Below are 17,669 nucleotides of genomic sequence, written 5' to 3'. Positions count from 1 at the left end.
CTAGTTCATCAAAGAATTTTCTGGGCACATTAACAAGGTGAAAAATCACGTTGAAGTTCACTGGCAGAGATAGCAGATACAGAGCGCAGAAAAACATGGTTTACTAAACTGAACTTACAGACCTCTTCTCTCAACCAAAAATTATGTACCATATCATTCCAGAAAGCTCTTTCAAAGGCCTACACTTTCTCAGTTCAACGCAACATTATTCGAGCACTCTAAACAGGCTCTAAAATGCTTCGAAAGTCACGGTTCATACCAGGAAAATGACCAGTCCGTTTTATGTTCCAAAATAAGTGATTAAAGTTGTTTCTCATCAAACAAGACACAAAACCTAACAAGCATGCTACCTAACAGTCCTTATGTGCGTGATCATAAAGAAAATCAAAAGGGAACCTCAACCCAAAACTCCTAGCATACTATGGTTCTGCCCTCACCCCGTTCAATCACACAAAAGAAAATCCCAAAATCAATGGATTTCAAATCAGATTTCCAGAACATCATTAACAGAAACAATTCTACATCTCCCAAATCCCTAATATCATTCACCATAATTCCATTAGAAACTCAAAATCCCACCCTTACCTTTGGATGGAGTGCAGCTCCCCGTTCCCGATCGAATTCTCCGAAGCCGATCCGCTCTCCCTCTCTTCCTGCTACTTCACGCACAGCCTTCTTCTTTTTTTTTTTCTTTCACGCGTCCTCTTCTTTCTTATTTTTTTTTTCTTTAGCTGCTTCCCCATCCTTATTAAACCATCTAAACCTAATTCCTCAAGGGCTAAACTAAAAATCCTAAAATCTCTCCTAGTCCTTGTCTCTATTTTTAATCCTAACTTTCACCCCCTAGCTCTCTTCCATTTCATAAAACACACCCAGCATCACAAAAAAAATATTTTATTTCATTAAAGTACTATTATATCACCTATTAAACCACCATACAATATAATCTTAATTAAAATAAAATACCAACATTATTTTAATTAAAAACGGGGTGTTACAATTCCGGCGAATTCCATTCGACCTCTTCAACTTTCATCAACAGCGGGGAGGTTTCTCATCATCGAGCCTCATCATCTTCGTCAGAAATCAAGTGTAGAGGTGAGTTGAACCCTACCTTCATCAAATTTCGTTTGTGCATGGGTTCTTGCATTTTGGGGTTTTCGTAGATTTGGGGTTTTCTATGCTCTGCAATGATGCATCATTTGCCTTGGAGTTCAAATCTAGGGTCTGCTATGCTATGCTATTTACACAGCAATGATACAACATTTACTGTCTGCTATGCTATTTACACACTAATGACACTATCTACTGTCTGCTATGCTATGCTATGATGCATCATTTATTCCAGAATCGACCAATTTCAATTCTAGGGTTCTATTGAATATGCTACAAAACCTGTGTTGATGAGAGATTGAATATGCTACAAAACCTTGTTAAGAGTTCAGAATTGGGTGCTTCTCAAGGTCTTGAGATGGGACTAAAATTATCCAAAGTGCTGATTGTTTTAGCCTTGTTGCATATCCTGTGCTTTTATTTCTTGTTGTTTCTGGAAGCACCTCCTGTCCATGTGAAGATGCAACAAGCGCACTGAATTGGCCTATTATACGGAGCACTAAGTTTTCTTTTGCATCTTCAGCTCCTTGATTGCTTGTTAAAAGACACATAGGATTTTCTTTTACTTTGATTACTGTGTTGATGTTTGTTCATGGTGTTCATAACCTGATATTGTTTTGTTCGTAGTCATGATTTTCCCAAGCTGCATGTGTTAATGTTTACCACTTCCAGCTTGCGGGGGGATATTAGAAATCCATGTGCTATAAATAGCATACTCATTGTATTTTTCCATTATCAATTTTAATAATGAATGAATATTGGAATCAATTTTCCTATTCTCCCTTTTGCTATGTTTGGGATCCCATTGAAGAAATCCATGTGATTTCTAACAGGTTCGTTCAAAATTGATTCAACTGTTCTCAATACAAAGTCTTTTTTAGTTTTTTGCTGTTTTGATGTAGTAGTTTATACAAGCTTTGGAGTTCAAATCCTACTAGTGTAAATGCATAATTGTAAATCTTTCTACAATTGATTCTGAAATCCTAATCAATTTTGGATACAAGTATTGCAGGTCTTTCCCGTGGAGACATTCAGTATGACATCGAGGCCTTGGTTGCTCATTACAGTACTCTGGATGATGCAGGCCAAAGTATGCTGAGGAGGAAGGTTAAAGAGTTGTATTGTCCTCAGAGTAGTTCACTATGTCCTCCTGAAGTGAAGATAAAAACCAAGCAGTCATCCAAAGCCAAGGGGAGTAAGCCACCTACACGTGAACCAATAGGATCCTTGAGGCGGGAGCCTTCACATTGGGAACTTAATGAGAGCAACGCAACACCTACGCTTGCCAAATGTCCTCCACCAACTATACGGTCCAGGAATCGTTCATCACAAGCTAGTAAGTCAAAGAACAAGAATTCTATCGGGAAGTCTCCACCCCCCAGCATCTACTTGGGGTACTTGCCATCTTTTTTCCTACCATATATAGATGAAGTGATAGATGTTGATGGAGATGGTAATTGTGGCTATAGAGCGGTCGCTGCATTGCTGGGACATCCGGAAGGGCAGAATGGTTGGCATTCGATTAGGGAAAAGTTGATGGAAGAACTCGAACGACATCAGTATTTATATAACGCCATGTGGGGTTTTGATATAGTTCAGGCCTTGCACTTTCGTCTCACCCTCCCTCATGATCAGATGGCCACTGACGACAAATGGATGCACTTACCGGAGATGGGGTATCTCATTGCTACAAGGTTTCAAGTGGTATTTATCTCCATTTCGGAAAAATCAAGTTACACTTACCTTCCATTGATAGGCGCCCCACCAGAGGTACACACAGTTATAGTTGTTGGTCATGTGCCCAACCACTTTGTACAGGTATATCTTTTGTTATGTACCCTAATTTATTTTTATTGCTAGATAATTTATGTTAGTTATCTAATTTTATTGTTATACTCTCTCAAATGTAGCTTAAGTTGTTGCATGGACATCCGATTCCGTATATTGCTCCCCAATGGCCATACAACGTCCTACCACCCACGACCGAATGGATTAACCCATATCAAGACCGTATGGCCAGATTTGCGCTTGAACACACTGCTTGGAGGGCTGCTATTGCTGGACCTCTTGTTCCAAATGTGAATGACTACATAGACATCACAAAAGACTAATGATTGATGTTTGTAAATTGGTGTCAATGAATGAGATTTATGTAAATTTTCCTATGTTCAAGACTATGTTTAAGACCTCTAATTATTAATTTAAGGTATTTTGATTCATAATGTGGTTCAATTGCTTTATTTGTGTATCTTCATTGCTTCTTCATTGAGGTGTTTCTGGTTTGTGTTCTGCTACTGTGTGTGCATCTGTTAAGCAGGTTCGGAAGTTTATCTACCGAAACTTATTTTGATTGGTTTCGAATCTTAATGATCCGAATCTTAAAAAACCAACGTTTGCTGTGAATAATAGTTTCGGGAGTTAATCTTCTGAAATAGTGTTGGTTTCGGAACTTTATCTTTTGAACATAACATATTTCGGAAGATTATGTTCCGAAGGGTACTCCTGGCATTTTTTTTAAAATGCTGGGTGGCAAATCTAATACTTGGGGTGGGAAATCCAAATCTCATCCGAGAGTGTCTTCTTTTCCTTATTCCTGTTCTTTATCTTTAGTATAATTTCCTTTCAATTCCTGTTTCTCGGCACGACTAGAAAGACAAGTGAAGCTACTAATACATTAATACAGTTGAATTTCTTATTCTCTGTTGCCTTTCTGTAGCTTATCATAATACAACCTTGAATTTCTTATACTCTGTTGCCTTTCTTTATTTTTTCCTTTTTGAGTTTTTGTTTTACTGTTCTTTAGAAACTTATATTTTTTGGATTTATTTTCCTTAAACAGTTCAAGTTGTTAAGGCAGGAGGTTTATATTACTAGCTTCTCCAATAGTAGAAAGATTGGTTAATTTTTTATGAAAAACGAAAAAAAGAAAGAGTAGATGAGGAAATAAATATCAAAACAAACCTTTCATTTTAATTTCCTTATCCAAGACAGACATTTGAAACTGAATGGTCCAACGCTTCGTCTGAATCATAGTACTCAAGCCCGGATAGCGGCGCATAGCGGCTGACCCCAAAAGTGGGATAGCGGGATAGCGCATAGTGGGATGGCCGCTATTTTGATTTTTCATATATAATTTTATATAATTAATAGTATAATAGTATATAGATATAATAACTAAAAAAATGATAAATATAACTTAAAATCTAGAACAGATGAGATGATAGAGAAGAGAGGAGGAAGAGGATGCCATGCGAGAGAACTCGTAACAAAATGAATTGATTGAGAATAGAAAATTAAGAGGAAAAGAAAGGAAAAAAAAATAGAGCAGAACAGAGGCCCGAGGGTAGTGGTCGTCAGAGATAGGCTGAAAGTCACCTCACAGCGTTCGTCGGAAGTTGGACGGTGCTTGTCGGAGGTCGGCGGTGGCCATGGGTGCTGATCGAAGTTGGCTGAAGAAGATCGCACAGTGGCCATGGGTTCTGGTCACTGAAGAAGAAGATGAATAGTGAGAGATGAAACGCGCGTTTCATTTATTTATGTGCGAAATCCCAAAAGCCCTCAAAGTTTAACCTAATTATAAAGTTTCAAGGGCAATTTAGGTTTTTCCACAACTGTACCTTATGAAGGGATGGCAATTGGTAGGGTTTGGGTAGGGTACTATAGTACCCATCCCCATACCCGCGTTTTAAAAACTTACCCGTACCCGTCCCCATACCCGCGTGGGTAACAACTTCAGTGCCCATCCCCGTACCCTATGGGTACATATATGCCCGTACCCGTACCCAATACCCGCAATTTGCTTAAATAAAATATAATTTTCCGTATTTTCATTTTCAATGAAAAAAATATATGATTGCTATTATAAAATGGAAACACATTAATTAAAAATATAAAACATCATCCAAATACATTAAGTATAAATTCAACACCTTAGTCTCAAAATATAACTTAATAAAACACTAAAGAGTCTTCAAATAGATTTAACTTGTATGGACTGTGCTGCTGCTCTCCAAAACCTGTTAAAAATAATAAATTAAGTCAAATTAGTTTTATATTGCAAAGTCAATATACATGAACAAATTTTAAAAAAAAATTATAACAAAAATTATATCATATTTACCTCATCATCAGAATCAGATTCCCCAAAAGATTGCACTTGCTTATCTTTAAAATCTAAATATTGCTTTGGTCCAGTAATACCAATAGAAACTGCAACATAAGAAAAAGATAAAAATTGTAGTTTTTTTAAGAATCATTTTGAGAATCAAAGAGGATATATTATTATATATTAAAGAGGTCCCAACATAAAACAGATACAGTACTAACGAGAAAAAGAACATAAGTTTATTAAGTTTTCTAGTTTTGCCAAGTAAAACAATATAAAGAAACAGGGTAGTCATACAAAAGGGTACGTGTCCAAGCTCTATTTTAGAAAGTGAAGTGGTGATAACTGATTAAGGGAGAAAAAATAGAAGAAAATAAATAAGAGAGGGAATATTTCTAGCAAGGCAGTATGCGTAAAAAAGTCCCCTTATACGTTAAAATGATAGTATAAGCTTATACAATACATTATGAGTTTATCCATTGTTTGGTGATGACATTGTATTGTATAAGCTTATCTATCAAAGTCCCCTTATACGTTAAAATGACGTATTATTTAATCCATCATGTGAGTGATGGATAAGGCATGATAAGGTTGTGACGTATAAGTCACCATCACCACCACCCTCTATTGCTGCCAACTTACACCACCATTGGCACCACCACCACCACCACCACCATCCGATCACCGCCGCCGCCGCCACCACCGCCCTACCGTCACCACTGGTGTTGCCACCACCACCACCACCGCCGCCCTACCGCCACCACCACCATAATCGCCGCCACCACAACCCTATCGCCACCACCACCATAATCGCCGCCACCACCGACACCACAACCACCCTATCGCCACCACCACCACCACCACCATTGCCTCCACCCTCCACCGTCACCACCACCCTACTAAGCCGCCACCGCCTTACTACCACCACCACACTCTATCGTCGCCAACACCACAACCACCATCGCTGCCACCACCGCCACCACCGATGTTGCCGCCACCACCACCGCCACCGCCCTACCGCCACCACAACCACCACCCTATCGCCACCACCACCATAATTGTCGCCACCACTCTATTGCCACCACCGACACCACAACCACCACCCTATCGCCGCCACCACCACCACCATTGCCTCCACCCTCCACTGTAGCCGCCGCCGCCTTACCACCACCACCACCACCCTATCATCACCACCACCACAACCACCATCGCTGCCACCACCACCACCAACCTATCTCCACTGTCACCACCACCGCCACCAACACCAACCTACCACCATTGCCACCACCACCACCAACCTACCACTACTTCCATCACCACCGCCACCACCGTTATAATCGCCTCCATATTTGATTTTTATTTTATATCATTATTCAATACTTCATTAAACATAAAATTGCATTAATTTAAACGATATGGTAAATTATACAGTGTATGTCCAAACGCTGGATAGTATAAGAAAATTATCAGGGCTTATACTATCAGGCCTAATACTATCAGGCCTTATACTATCAGGCCTTATACTATACGTCGCACCAAACGGGTCCTGAGAAGCAACTGTGGAAATTGGGATGGCTAATATATCCTTTGCAATTTTTAACAAATTTTCAGTTTCAAATAATTTATCTCTTTATAATAAATTTTGAAATGTCAACACTCAACAAATTTTAAAAAAATTTAAAGGTATTGTTTAAATTTAAAGAGAAAATTTTACGGTATACATGTTTTTTTTTTTGACAGTTACGGCATATAGGTTTTATTAATATACATATATATATATATATATATATATATTTTATATATATATAATGTGTGCGGGTATGGGGCGGGGTGGGTACCATAGTACCCATACCCGCACCCGTACCCACTCAATTTTGCGGATAATTACCCATACCCAGCCCTATACTCATATAACGGGTTTTTACCCTACCCATCGTGGGTATTTTTTGCGGGTACCCACTGGGTCTCGGACCCATTGCCATCCTCCTTATCTTCTTCTTGTGGCGCCGCAATCTCGCGCGATAAGGCCGGATCTAGCCGTGATTTGCGGCGCGACGGCGTTCCGCGACGCGATGGCTTCAGAATCGCGACGCGACGGCGCTATCGCGCCGCGATCGATAACTATGGTGTGAATCCTGGGAAGACATTTACACACACATAGAGGACCATATCTTTATAGCTCTATGGCAACTTATATGATTTAGAGATAAGTCACTTGTTACGAATCAAAGTCGATAAGGCCATCAGGGTCAGGTTTAAATTTTCAGGCACTTGGTTTATCTCCCTTCCATTGACCATGTTGTCCCATAGCCGAAATCAATTTATACAGCAATGAATGATTTTTCTAGATAACAGTCATTTTACTTTTCTCTTGAAGATTAACAAAACATGTATCCTGACAACTGTTTGAAGTTGAACCATTTATTTCTATGGAACTTCTACCAGATGGTTTCTGTACATTGCTATCCTCCATTAGTCCTCTCATTTTAATAACATCTTCCCATCTGTTGGACCCCGCATAAGTATTAGAGGAGAGGACATAGTCACAACTATTCGAAGGATCCAGTTTAAGAAGCTTGGTTGTGGCAATCTCAGCCAAGGGTATATTTCCATGAAGTTGACAGGTGCTTAGCCATATCCTCCACACAACAACATCTGGAGGCACATGCATCTTTGTTATGAACTCATATGCCTTTTGTAAATTGCCAGAGCGACTCAAAATGTCCACAATACATCCATAATGTTTCATTTCCGGAGTCAGTCCATAAACCTTTTCCATACTTTAATTTCAAAATATTCCAACCCCTTATCAACCAATCCAGCATGAGCACAAGCCAGCAAAATTCCAACAAAGTCTCCATGAGATGGCCTAACACCTTCCCTCAACATCTGTGAAATATAATCGAGTGCGGAATCTGCAAAACCATTCACAGCAAGGCCTGCAATCACAGAAGTCCATGACACAGAGTGCTTCTTCCTCATCGCTTTAAAGTTTAAACACCTCCAATGCTTTCTCAACCACACCACACTTGCAATACATATCTATCAAGGCATTTCCAACGTAAACATCAGCTTTCACATCATATTTCCTAATATAGTTATGAACAGCCTCCCCAACATCAAGCGAACCAATATGAGCACATGCAGAGAGCACGCTAGCAACGGTTTTTTCATCTGGCTTCACCTTAGCCTTCATCATTTCTTTAAAAAACATCACTGCTGTTAGAAATTGTGGTTCTAAATTCTCCCACTCTCTAAGCATGTTACACCTCATGCTTCTTGATCCACCTCCAGCTTGTGATACATCATGAATTTAGGTGACTAAGCAATTGCTAAATTGCTTCATATCATGCCACATCCAAATCTGCATGACTCACCTTTAATTCAGCAAGCATGAGACAAAGACAATTTTTGTTCTAAACATTACACCTCCTCCTTGCTATATTTCTACGTGGCAATTGCTGCCTCCTTTGCTTCACCCTTAAGGATTGGTTATATGCCTATATATATTGCTGCAAAGACAAGGCTTCAGAAGCATCACACATAGAGTGCATATGTTGGAATCAAGTGTCAGAGTCAAGTCCCACATCAGAGAAGTCAAGATGAGAGAGAGAGTTTATAAGGAGATGGACCCATAAACCTAATGCCTTAAGGTTTTGGGTTAAGATGTGGTGTCCAAGATCTCCTTGGTGTCTCCCCTCAGCCTTGCCCCATGGGTCATCGCCGTGACTCTCCCCAACAAGTGGTATCAGAGCCGATGGTTCGTGGGACTATGACGGCTCCTTGTGTCGAAAGTCTTCCTAGCAGTGTGGCTAGGCGGCGGGTTCCGTTGGCCGCGAACGGCGGTGCAAGGTGGATAGCTTTCGCAGACGGGAGGACCATGGGTGATGTAGTTGAAGGACTCACACTTGAGGGGGAGATTGTTGGAATCAAGTGTCAGAGTCAAGTCCCACATCGGAGAAGTCAAGATGAGAGGGAGAGTTTATAAGGAGATGGACCCATAAACCTAATGCCTTAAGGTTTTGGGTTAAGATGTGGTGTCCAAGATCTCCTTGGTGTCTCCCCTCAGCCTTGCCCCATGGGTCCTCGCCGTGACTCTCCCCAACAGCATATACACGAGAGAGGATTCAAAGAAACATTGGCACACTTGTTTTGTGTCATTTGGTTTTTGGTGAGAATTCTAGTTTCATTTGAGAGAGTTATTTTGTGAGAAAAATATTTCTCTTTGTCCTCATTTCTATAAGAGGATTTGTTGTACTCTCCCTTTTACATAGTGAAACTTTGCTCGTGATCGCCCGTGGTTTTTACCTCTCACATTGGGAGGGTTTTTCCACGTAAATCTTGTGTGTTCTTTTTCTTGCCACTTTACTTTTACTTCTCTTTAATTCTCAATTATCTCGATCCTGTGCTTCCGCATTGCGCTGATACCCTAACAAGTGGTATCAGAGCTCTTATTGAGAATTTCAAAATGTCTCCTAAATTTGACATCGAGAAGTTTGATGGCAAGATTAGCTTTTCTATTTGGCGAGTCCAAATGAAAGCCGTTCTTACTCAGGACGGATTAAAGAAAACCTTAGATGGAAAGGCGAAGAAGCCAGCTTCCATGACTGACGATCAATGGGACGAGTTGGATGACAAGGCGCTTTCAACAATCCAACTTTGCTTATCCAAAGAGGTTCTCCGCGAGGTGGCCAGTGAAGCGACCGCCGCCGCATTATGGCTGAAGTTAGAAGCCTTATATATGACAAAGAGCCTCGCAAACAAGCTTCGTCTCAAAGAACGCTTATACACCATTCGTATGGTTGAAGGTACTCCTATTCAATCTCATCTTGATGAGTTTAACTCTATAATTTTGGATCTGGAAAATATTGATATTAAAATTGATGATGAAGATAAAGTTGTTTTGTTGGTTGTCTCTTTACCTTCTACCTACAAACACTTCAAGGAAATCATGTTGTATGGAAACAATGATACCTTATCCTTTGAGGATGTTAAATCTAATTTGTTGTCCAAAGAAAAGTTTGATCTTGAAGTTCATTATGTGGACAAGGGTGAGGGTTTAAGTGTTCGAGCTAGAATTCCAGAAAAGGGGAGTACCAGTTAAAAAAAGTCCAGATCCAAATCAAGGGGACGCAAATCCAACAAATTCTGTCGCTATTGCAAGAAACATGGGCACGAGATTTCTGATTGCTTTATCTTGAAGAAAAATCAAGAAAAGGGGAAAACTCCACAATCTCCTGAAGCTGCCAATATTGAAGCTAATTCTGACGGTGACATTACTTTATGTGTTGTCTCTTCTAATAAGAGGAGTAAAACAGAATGGGTTCTTGACTCCGGATGTTCTTTTCATATGTGCCCTTATAAGGACTTATTTACCACTTTTGAATCTCTTGATGGTGGTTTTGTCTTAATGGGTGATGACACCCAATTAAAGGTTGCAGGAATAGGAACTATTCGGATCAAGACCCATGTTGGTGTTGTCAGAACCTTTGCTAATGTCCGCTATGTTCCTGATCTGAGGCGGAACTTAATTTCTCTTGGCACTCTTGAGTCTCTCGGGTGCAAGTTTTCATCTGAAGGTGGAGTCCTTGAAGTATATAAAGGTGTTCTTCCTTTATTGAAAGGTAACCGCGTAGGTTGCTTATATATCTTGCAAGGATCTACTGTGACAGGTTCAGCAGCTGTATCATCATCCATGCCTGATAATGATGTCACCAAATTATGGCACATGCGCCTGGGCCATATGAGTGAAAAAGGCATGCATCTTCTGAGCAAACAAGGTCATCTTGGTAAACATGGCATCGGTAAGTTGGAGTTTTGTAAACATTGTGTTTTTGGGAAACAGAAAAAAGGTTAGTTCTCCACTGCAACTCACCGTACCAAAGGTATTCTTGATTATATTCATTCTGACCTTTGGGGGCCTTCTAAATCTCCTTCCTATGGAGGACGCCGCTATATGATGACTATTATTGATGATTTTTCCCGTAAAGTTTGGGTTTATTTTCTGCGGCATAAAAATGAGACTTTTCCTACTTTCAAGAAGTGGAAAACTCTTGTTGAAACTCAGACAGGGAAGAAAGTGAAGAAGCTCAGAACAGATAATGGATTAGAGTTCTGTAGTGGTGACTTTAATGAGTTCTGCGCAAATCATGGTATTGCTAGACACAAAACCATTCCAAGGAATCCCCAGCAAAATGGTGTTGCAGAACGGATGAACAGGACTCTACTTGAGAGAGCTCGTTGCATGCTCTCAAATGCTGGGTTATGGCATCGACGTGATCTTTGGACCGAGGCAGCATCAACTGCATGTTACTTGGTCAACCGCTCTCCACATTCGGCGCTTGACTTCAAAGTTCCAGAAGAAATTTGGTCAGGTAATCCTGTTGATTAATCTAAATTAAGAATTTTCGGATGTCCTGCATATGCACATGCCAATGATGGTAAATTAGCTCCAAGAGCTGTTGAGTGCATATTTCTTGGTTACGCATCTGAATCTAAGGGGTATTGTTTATGGTGCTCTGATTCAAAGTCACAAAAGTTAATTCTTAGCAGAGATGTGACTATTAATGAGGATGCATTATTATCTTCTGGAAAACAGTCTTCTGTGTCTTCTTCTACCAGTACAGATAAACTGCAGGGTACTAGCGAGAAGGTGGAGTTTGTATTAAAGCCTGCAGCTCCTGATGTCGATGTTCCATCTTCCTCTACAAATGAATCAAGCATCGATGATCAACATGTTGATGATGATCGTGATGATAGTACCACTTCTCTTATTCAACAACAAGGAGATGATTATTCTATTGCTCGAGAGAGAACTAGAAGACAAATCAGAAAGCCAGCTAGATACACTAATGATGACAATTTAGTTGCTTATGCATTGTCTATTGCACAAGAGGTAAATGATGGCGTTGAGCCTGCCAGCTACACTGAAGTTGTTTCTTGTGTTGAGTCTTCTCAGTGGCTAGTGGCTATGAATGAAGAAGTTGAGAGTCTTCATAAAAACAGTACTTGGGCTTTGACAGAGCTCCCTAAAGGCAAGCGACCCTTAAGGTGTAAATGGGTCTATAAGAAGAAAGACGACATTCCCGGGGTTGAAGATCCAAGATGCAAAGCACGACTAGTCGTTAAAGGCTTTAATCAAAAGGAAGGTATTGACTTTAATGAGATATTCTCACATGTTGTTCGTCATACTTCCATTCGTGTTTTGCTTGCTTTTGTTGCTTTGTTTGATTTGGAATTGGAGCAACTTGATGTAAAGACATCTTTTCTACATGGAGAGTTGGAAGAAGAAATCTACATGGAGCAACCCGAGGGATTTATTGTTCCTGGTAAGGAGCATCTTGTCTACCGATTGAAGAAATCCTTATATGGCCTTAAGCAAGCTCCCAGACAGTGGTACAAGAGGTTTGATTCTTTCATGATTGGGCAAAGTTATTGCAGGAGTCAATTTGATGACTGTATTTACTTTCAAAATTTTCAAGATGGATCCTTCATATACTTGTTACTTTATGTTGATGATATGTTAATTGCATCACGTGACAAGTCTTTGATCCGGAAATTGAAAACTCAACTAAGTAATGAGTTTGAGATGAAAGAATTAGGTGCAACAAAGAAAATTCTTGGTATGGAGATTCGCAGGGACCGTCAAGCTGGTAAACTGTTCTTAACTCAACAGAAGTATATGGAGAAAGTGCTTGATAGGTTTAATATGAATGATTGCAATCCTGTTTCTACTCCACTTGCTGCACATTTCAAGTTATCTTCAGAATTTTGCCCAGACACAGAGGAAGAAATGAAGCGTATGTCGCTTGTTCCTTATGCTAGTGCAGTTGGCAATCTTATGTATGCCATGGTATGCACTAGGCCAGATTTAGCATATGCTGTTAGCATGGTAAGTCGGTATATGCACAATCCTGGCAAGAATCACTGGAGTGCTGTAAAATGGATCTTACGGTATCTAAAGGGTACTTCTCATCTTGGCTTGGTATTTGACAAAAGCATGGCTACAACCGATAAAGTTGTAGGTTATGTTGACTCAGATTATGGTGGTGATCTTGATCGAAGGAGATCTCTTTCAGGTGACATCTTTACTCTCTGTAATGGTGCTATCAGCTGGAAAGCTACACTTCAATCTATTGCTGCATTGTCTACGACTGAAGCAGAGTATATTTCAGCAACAGAGGGTGTCAAGGAGGCTATTTGGCTTCGAGGTTTGGTCAATGAACTTGGTCTTACACAGGGTGTTCTTACTGTGTTTTGCGATAGCCAGAGTGCTATTCACTTGACCAAGAATAATCGTTATCACGGCAGGATCAAACACATTGATGTAAAGCGCCACTTTATCCGAGATATTGTTGTTGCCGGTGAAATCTTAGTTGAAAAGATTCACACGTCTGAGAATCCAGCAGATATGCTTACCAAGCCACTTTCATATTCCAAGTTCCAGCATTGCCTGGACTTGGTTGGTCTCTTCAGTACTTGAGCATCCTTCGGGGCTTTATTTGGCGACGAGCACTTGTCGAATTCAAACCAAGGTGGAGATTGTTAGAAATTGTGGTTCTAAATTCTCCCACTCTCTAAGCATGTTACACCTCATGCTTCTTGATCCACCTCCAGCTTGTGATACATCATGAATTTAGGTGACTAAGCAATTGCTAAATTGCTTCATATCATGCCACATCCAAATCTGCATGACTCACCTTTAATTCAGCAAGCATGACAAAGACAATTTTTGTTCTAAACATTACACCTCCTCCTTGCTATATTTCTACGTGGCAATTGCTGCCTCCTTTGCTTCACCCTTAAGGATTGGTTATATGCCTATATATATTGCTGCAAAGACAAGGCTTCAGAAGCATCACACATAGAGTGCATATACACGAGAGAGGATTCAAAGAAACATTGGCACACTTGTTCTGTGTCATTTGGTTTTTGGTGAGAATTCTAGTTTCATTTGAGAGAGTTATTTTGTGAGAAAAATATTTCTCTTTGTCCTCATTTCTATAAGAGGATTTGTTGTACTCTCCCTTTTACATAGTGAAACTTTGCTCGTGATCGCCCGTGGTTTTTTACATCTCACATTGGGAGGGTTTTTCCACGTAAATCTTGTGTGTTCTTTTTCTTGCCACTTTACTTTTACTTCTCTATAATTCTCAATTATCTCGATCCTGTGCTTCCGCATTGCGCTGATACCCTAACAAGTGCCTCTGAAAAATGGCCTGCTTGAGAGTAACCTGTGATCATATTAGTCAATGAGATAACATCCCTCTGTGGCAAAAAGAGACACAAGTGTTCATACCATAATCAAATTGAAAAAGTTTCTTTATGATTTGAAGGAAGCATCATTGAGATAAATAGTTAATGATAAAAATGAATGTATTTGATGTGCATTGATATTCATGATGTCATGAAAGTCAAACAGGATAATGAAAAACTCTAAGAAATCATAAGAGTGGGACATATATGACATGTTATGCCAATAAGTAGTACTGCTCAAGGCATTTCATTTAGTTATAAGCTAGAATTATGCGTTAACACAAAAATCTTTCAAATTTCAATTAAGAATAGCTATTCAAGACAATCTAGCAATAAAACTATATAAGCAATTATACCCTAGATGATTAACTCTGTGAAAACCCAAAATGTCAATTACATGATAAACCAATTAAGATCCCCTACCAGTTGCATCAAAACTAACTCATGCTAAAATTGGATCTACAATTTAAGATTATATTTCTTGTGCTGGATTTTGTATAAAGATCTTCTATATCCCCAAAGCCATAAGATACCATGGATATTGCTTCTTCAAAACCATGTACAGATTTTCCCAAAAGAGCTTTTTCCACATCAAAACTTTTTGTTTTGCCTTGGAATAGTCCCTACATAAACAGTTAGTTTTCATTTAGCCAAGTCATAAATACTGGTGTTAATAGATTGAAAGCAAAAATAGGTAGTATGAGAAATCTCGATGCTTTGGTTTAGTTTTATTCCTTCTACATTCCTGCATCATTCCTTACTTATGAAGACTCCCTCTCCAAAATCTCCCTCACTGCTTTTACTTCCCATCTTTTCTTAGTTCTTATGAAATCAGCAAATGATTTAGCTTGCCTATATGTATTGCCAAGGTGAAAATCACGATCCTATTCCTAGCCTAAATTTGAAGCATTCCTTGCCGACAACTCCTGAATCTAATTGCAATTTTACGGGGGTCCAAATTTCTTGTGCCATGAAATAGTTAAATCACTTGCTCATAGAAGTGCATATACACTTTGCTACACTCTGGAAATGAAACAACAAAGCAAAATGATGATATTAGATGATAAAAAGACTAAGATACAGCTATAGAGAATTGTATAAAATGCATACGTAGATAGAGGTCATGCATTAGAAAGTTGTTAAAAGAACTTCTAACCATTCACTTCTCAGCGAAATTAAAATCGCTATATTGTGGTTAATGCATTGCACAGAGAACATATCTACCATCCCTTCAAGTTCCCGCCCCAAGTCAAATTCTGCAAAGGACCAATTTTCCGGATTCCACCTAAATTCTATAAACATTAGGAGGCTTTTTGGCAGAAATGCAGTATTATAACAGTGGAAAAGAAACTTAGAATTTGTTTTCTAATATTCTTGAACAAAAAACTTAGCGTAATCTCAACTTGCTCAGATCCAAAATATTGTTAAGAAGACGGAGCAAGGCGGTTGAGCATTTTCTTATTTGGGTAACTGTTGAATATTGTTCATTTGTGAGACAATCATCAGATATACGGATGTCAAACAACCCAATTACTGCTTCCATAGGTGTCCTTAGTTCATGACTGTAAGTAACACACAAGAAAAAGAAAACCATGAAGCACATTTGTTAAAGCTCAAATGAAATATCATATTAAATGGAAAGATAGAGTAGTTTGTGTCCAGCTTTATGAACAGGCTCTAGTTTCTAGCGAATCAGTCAAGATGTTTCAAACTCAACCAGTTATTTTGAAATCATAACATATGTAAATTTAGTTGCTCAGATTCCTTCAAGGCTCAAGCCATTGATCAGCTGATGGATAAATTTTTCTATGTATCACCAAAACTGAACTTGAAAAACCAACCTCATGTTGGCAAGGAATTGACTTTTGTAGTTGCATGATGCCTCTACCTTCCTTCTTGCTTCCAGTTGTCTGATCAATTCTGCTTAGATTCATTTCCTTTGACACTCCGTTTGTCAATATCAAAATGCAAACACATCCGATGACTAAAATACATAAAGCCGCAGATATCAGAATAACCAACGTTTTGAATGCTCTTTCATCTACCTGCCCCATGATATACTTTCTTGGTAATATAATTACGCCTACCTGCGCAAAGTATAAGTCATAATTTGCAGACACCCAAAAGTACAGCAGGATATCTAGTTACTTAAAAGAGAAATGAATTAGAGGCATTTGTGCTTAACAGAGTTATTGGGAAAAGGAAAAAAGTGACCATATACAATAGTCTAACTTAATTATCATAAAAAAACTTTTTATAAGTTTAAAAAGTAATGCAATACATAAAATCAAATGTAAGGAAAAGGCAATGTATCTTGTAATTTACCAAAGGAAGTCTCTTCAAGTTCAGGAAGAATGAGTCAATGTTTTATTTCTGGTGGCCGAGCCTGGCGTTTTCTACATGAACCTCATGAGCTGAAGGAAAATTTCTCCCATAAGTTCTGTGTAACCACTCAGCTCTCATTCTTATCACATCATCTTCACAGTCAACAGCCATCTTAAGCTGTGGAGGCTTTGTTGATTTTGTCAGTAGAGATGCACTTGTGGAAAATTGAAAGCAAGTAACCCTCTATCACAGAACATTCAAACCAGTACATGTCATGTTAAAAAAAATTGTGACTTGAAAATTCTGCATCTGCAGCCTTAGAATAGATACAAGAAAAATATTTAAGCTGCTAAATCTGGGAGAATTATCTTACTAAGCACTCATCAAGCTATCCATCAATTTTTGACAAAAGACACTGGTCAATCCTAATTCTTTGTATCATTGTAGAATTTGTAGAATAAAAAAATATCCTTAAATTATCTTGATAATCTAGATGGAGAAATGGAAAACTTTACAACAGATATGGGACCTACAAGCTTAAAAGTAAATTTAAAGCCTTCAATCATGCAATCAATTAATATTTTGTTATATTTCTATTCTCCTAGATAGACTTATAACTCATTATTTAGTATATGGTCCCTTTTGTGGTGCCTCCTCCCAATTGCAGGTGTGGTACCTCCGCATAGTTGGACCAGTAAGAATGTGATATGTATTAAATGAGTTGACTTTTCTTTTTTTCTGAAATGAATTAAAATAATAGGAAATGATTTTCAGAAAATATGGTTTTATAAGAATAAAATATTTATTAATTTGCTAACAGGTCCCTCAGTTAATTATTTACCACAGTAAAAGTAATTCCCTCATTTGAATT

The 17,669-nt window shown here is 38.8% G+C and overlaps 1 long non-coding RNA gene across 1 annotated transcript; it reads right to left on the bottom strand.

The window, feature by feature from the left end:
- Nucleotides 1-14,596: 14,596 nt before the first annotated feature.
- LOC130735339 (uncharacterized) lies at nucleotides 14,597-17,212 on the bottom strand. Its single transcript, XR_009018402.1, has 3 exons — nucleotides 16,799-17,212; nucleotides 16,315-16,560; nucleotides 14,597-16,035 (listed from the first exon to the last, which is right to left on the bottom strand). It is a non-coding gene; the product is annotated as an uncharacterized LOC130735339 (long non-coding RNA).
- Nucleotides 17,213-17,669: the final 457 nt, after the last annotated feature.

This window comes from Lotus japonicus, chromosome 2 (assembly GCF_012489685.1).
Source record: "Lotus japonicus ecotype B-129 chromosome 2, LjGifu_v1.2".
In the NCBI taxonomy this organism is placed as follows: Eukaryota; Viridiplantae; Streptophyta; class Magnoliopsida; order Fabales; family Fabaceae; genus Lotus; species Lotus japonicus.
The sequence above is the reverse complement of the archived record's forward strand: the minus strand, read 5'-3'. Positions and strand labels throughout refer to the sequence as shown.